Source organism: Terrapene carolina, unplaced genomic scaffold, assembly GCF_002925995.2.
Source record: "Terrapene carolina triunguis isolate 2854851 unplaced genomic scaffold, T_m_triunguis-2.0 Scaffold166, whole genome shotgun sequence".
NCBI classification, from domain to species: Eukaryota; Metazoa; Chordata; order Testudines; family Emydidae; genus Terrapene; species Terrapene triunguis.
The window spans coordinates 2706385-2711381 of NW_020664517.1; positions in this window are offsets into that span (position 1 = coordinate 2706385).

A 4997-nucleotide genomic window follows, 5' to 3' on the forward strand; every position below is an offset into this window, starting at 1 on the left:
GCCCTGAGCCCCCTGCCTGCACTTCACACCCTTCCTGCACCCCAATCACCTTCCCTGAGCCCCCTCATATACCCCACACCCCACCTCTGCCCCAATCCCTTGCCCTGAGCCCCTTCCTGCACACCACACCCCAACCCCCTGCCCCAGCCCTGCATACAATTTCCCCACCCAGATGTGGCCCTCAGCCCAAAATATTTGCCCACCCCTGTCCTAGATGCTGGTAGTGGAACCTAGGCCCACTCTCTACTCTGGGTTCCAGTCCAGAGACCCTATGTCTAGCAACTGTGATCTGCCTTCTTCCAGACCCAGCTGCTCTCTCCCTAGACCCTTCCTACCATTTACCAGCCCAACCCCATTTCTGCTGGGAACTTCCTGACTTTATGTCAGCCCCCCCACTTCCCTGTTCCTTCTCAGCCTCTCAAGCCCTGGCTCTCCCTCAGGTGCAGCCCTTCAGGTTAATTAGTCTAATTTAACTTGCTCTGCCTTGTGTGAGGTAAACACCCCATCACAGGCCTCAAATACAAAATCTTAAAAAACGCTAAACATCAATAACTGGCATAAATCAGCCTGCATCAGGGGATAAGCCAATCGCTCCATTCCAGGGGTAGGTAGAAACTTCCCCTCCAAGAGGTAATTACAGCCAACGCTCTGTGAGCTCTTAGGCAAGGTGCACCATGGACCTAAACTCGGCAGCTAGTGTCCTGCATTCTGGGATGGCAGATTGGGACGGCGTCATTTACTCTAAACTTTGGATGTTTATGGTGAGACAGCGACTCTGTCTGCCTAGTGATGTGTATTTTGATCGACTCACTTTATCTTATTGGATCCCTGTATTTCTAAGGTGTTAGCCCTAGGCTACTGCCTGAATTCCCATAGTGTGTGACATGCCATCTACCTTAACTGCCCCAGTAGTTTAAACATCATGTATTATTCTAAAGCTGGTGCTCTGTGCTATTCAAATACTGCCCCAATCCACCCCAGAGGTGGCTGCATTTCAGTGGTTGGGAAAAATGATTCTATCTTTTAAATGAGTTCTCTGTGGGTGTAAGTACAGAGCTCCATTGACATCAGTGGAGTTGTATCCATTTACCCCAAGAGAGAATGTGGCCACAGATCCATTGGACCCTCCTGGATCAAAGATGCTATAGAAATGAGATCACCATTAGACTGGAATCCCACCTGCTGACATGTCTGGGCATTGTACAGGCAACAAACCACTTTATCCCACAGCCCTTTCTACCTGGCCTCTGTGCTAGAGATTTTGCATGTGGGCAGGGGCTTTGTGAAATATTCTTCTTGAGAACTCTCCTCCCGCTCCCAGTGGCTGCTCCTACAGCCTCATGAGTGACTAGAGTGGATCGTAGTGTCCATCTTTTAACACCCAGTGCTGACAGAATGACCCTGTGTCCTGCATAATGGTGCCAACTGGAGTGACTCATTGGCTCAACGTTACTTGTTAGGTACCCACAGTGTGCTTGGCACTTCAGAAGGCAACGGGATGGGCAGCTCTGGCTCCAGAGAGCTTTCAGTCTAGGGGCTAGAAGTAAATGGAAATTGTCCTCCTGCCTTAGCCACTGCCCAGCTGGGACTGCAGAGGCAGCAGCTTAGCTTTACTGTTCCATCTCTCCCCATATAGGGTACGTCTACACTGCAAAATAAACACCTGCAGCAGCAAGTCTCAGAGCCCAGGTCTACAGACAGGTTTGCAGGGCTCATGCTACAGTGCTGGAGCCCAGGCTCTGAAAACTACCCCGTCCCCAGCTTCGGAGCCCGAGCTCCAGCCTGAGCAGGAACCACGACATGGCTATTTTTAGGGCCGTAAAGCAAGTCCAAGTCGGTAGACCCAAGTTCAGACTCGCTGACGTGGGGTTTTTTGCTCTGTAGACGTACCCACAGAGACTACATCCAAAGCAAACTGGCACTGTTTCTGTACTAGTCCCCAGTAACTCCTTAGCTTCTTGTCCAGGACTTTGGGCCGACAAAAGAAGAGCTCTTCCCTGAAGGGCTGAGTCCAGGTTTTATACTGAACTGATTTCGTGTGGCCCACGTGCCGCAGATGCTTAGGCTCATGCGTCAGTGTTTGCAGGACGAGGGCCTTAGTCAGCACCATGTGGCTGCCCCTGCAGTGCCGAAGTGATCAATAAAGCTCAGAAGCCTGGGTTTCACTGGCTGATTTAACTGACTCTTCAGTAACGAGACACAGCATCCCCGAAGAGCACCTGCCTGCAGTCTGGAAATGTGGAGCACCACAAAGAGAGAGGGGGCAATTTAGGCCACTCTTTGCAGACAGACAGGTGCAGGCAGTGAAATGTCACTGTCTTTGGAGGGCACCTGCTGTGCCCCCCTTTGTGCGCAGCATGCCCCTGGCTAGGGGGGCCCCTGGAACCTGAAGATTGGAGACTGGGATTTCTTCCATGTAGATTTAGCCATTGGAAGACGTTACCTGCGGTCGGCTGCGAGAGAACGCCGGTCACGCTCCCCAGATTCCCGGGGAGGGTGCACTGCACGCTCCAACAGCTGGAACTTGACACTAGACAAATTCAGACTGAAAAGAAAGGTGTAAAGCAGGGGTCTCAAACTCCGGGCCCAGGGCCACCCGCGGCCCGAGAACCTCCCCACTGTGGCCCGTGGAGGAGAGACACAGGCAGACAAGCTGCCGGCAATGTTCGCTGTAGGCGCCGCCTCCCATAGCTCCCATTGGCTGGGGGAGAGGGACAGAGATACCATCACTAGTTGCTGGGCAGAGTCAGCATTGGAGGCAGCATCACTTTTTTCCCCACAACGACTATAAAGAAGTCAAAATACCGAACACAACTCTCTGCTGCACACCTTGCTGCAATCCTGAAGGTTTCAACTGCTCAGTCACTGAGGCCAAACAGCAACAAACTGACAGAACTGAAGCGTTGCCAGGTGTCTGGCAAACACTAAAAACTCTCTGGCAGGCGAAGAATCGTATAAAGTTGTATGACAGTTTTATTATTTCTAAGAAATTTGAAATAAACAATACAATATAAATGTTTTCTTGTCTGAACACCATCTTCAGTGACATGATTGGCCCGCTGGGAGGAGTTGAAGACTGGCCCTGGCCCTAAGGCAAATTGAGTTGGAGACCCCTGGTGTAAATTTTAACAGCGAGGGCACTTAAGCACTGGAACAATTTACCAGGGGTGGATGCTCCATCACCCGCAATGTTTAAATCAAGATTGGGTGTTTTCTAAAAGATCTGCTCTAGTTCAAACCAGAATCAATACAGGGACAGTCTCTGGACTGTGTTATACAGGAGGTCACAGTGGTCCCTTCTAGACTTGAATCTCTGAACAGCCTGAGATGTAAAGAGGTAAAGCAGCAGAAGGTGACACTGCTGCAATGGGAGCAGAGAGAGCAGCTGTCTGGCACGGTGAGAAGCTCGAATGTTTCCCTATGTCTGGGGTCTTGACAAACCTAATGGCAAAACATGCCCATTCCATGCCATGGACTGGGAGCAATGTGGTCCCTGTTGTGTACACATGGCCACCTGCAGCAGGTAGAAACTACCTCCTGAATTCCACTGCTTTAAACAGTATGTAGAAGAGTGACTCACCAGCCAGCACGCCCCTCTCATGGCCACGTATGGCATAGCAAGCTTCTCCTCTGGCACCAGCCTCTCTCCATCCTTGCTTCTTTTCTGCTTCTTTTCATGGCTTGGTCCTCCACCCCGGTCACATTCAGCCCTGTCCCTTTGGGATAGCAGAGAGCTCTCCCCCCCCCCCCCCCCCCAATCCAATGACCTTATGCCAGGGCTTCAGCCCAGCGCTGGGCCCAACAGTCTTTATACTCCTTGTCTTGGGGGACTCTCACACCAGCTGCCCAGTGGCTGGGAAGGAAACCTAGGGGCCCTCCCTCTATTCTGGGTTGCAGGCCAGGGAGCCTATATAAGCAGCTAAGCTCTGCTTCCTCAGACTCCTCACTGCCTCGCTGGCCCACCTCCTGCCTCAGCCTGTCTCTGGGCCCTTTTCCCCAGGCCCTCCCTGGGCTCACTCCTGCACCAGCTTTTCTCCCCTTCCTGGGTTCTGCAGCTTCTTCTTCCAGCTCTCATTCTGATGGAGGCTAGCTCCTGTCCGCCTCTCCCAAGTCTGTGTGTGTCCATGTCTCTTTCTTCTGGAAACCCAACCTGCCTTTGTGTCAAGGCTGCCTCCACCCCTGTAGCTTCCCCATGTCTCTCCTGTCCTTTGCCAGAACGCCTGTCTCAGGAGCAGCTCCCAAGGGCCATGCTCCCCCAAGCCTCTCCTCTGTGGCCCTGAAGGGCTTAGCCACTCAACTCCTCAGCTAGGGTTGCTAACTTTCTACTCGCACAAAACCGAATACCCTTGCACCCGCCCCCTTAAGCCCCCACCCTGCCCCTTCTCTGAGGCCCTGCCCCCCAGATCACTCCCTCTGTCGCTCGCTCTCCCCACCCTCACTCACTCGCTTATTTTCACCAGGCTGAGGCAGTGGGTTGGGATGTGGGGGAGGAGGGGAGGGCTCCGGCTAGGGTCAGGGATGAGGGATTTGGGGTGCAGGAGGGGGCTCCAGGCTGGGGCTGAGGGGTTCAGAGTGCGGGAGGGGCTCTACACTGGGGCAGAAAGTTGGGGTGCAGGGTGGGGTGAGGACTCCAGCTCGGGGGTGCAGACTCGGGTGGGGGGTTGAGGATGAGGGCTTGGGGTGCAGGAAGGTGCTCCAGGCTGGGACCAAGGGGTTTGGAGGGCAGGAGGTGAATCAGGGCTGGGGTAGGGGATTGGGGTGCAGGGAGGGGGGGTGAGGGGTCCAGCTGTCGGTGTGGGCTCTGGGGTGGGACTGGGGATGAGGGGTTGGGATGCAGGAGGGGCTAAGGGCTGGGATTGAGGGGTTCAGAGGGTGGGAGGGGGATCAGGGCTGGGGCAGGGGTTTGGGGCGCGGGAGGGGGTTGGTGTGCAGGCTCCAGGCGGTGCTTACCTCAAGCAGCTCCCGGAAGCAGCAGCATGTCCCCCCTCCGGCTTCTA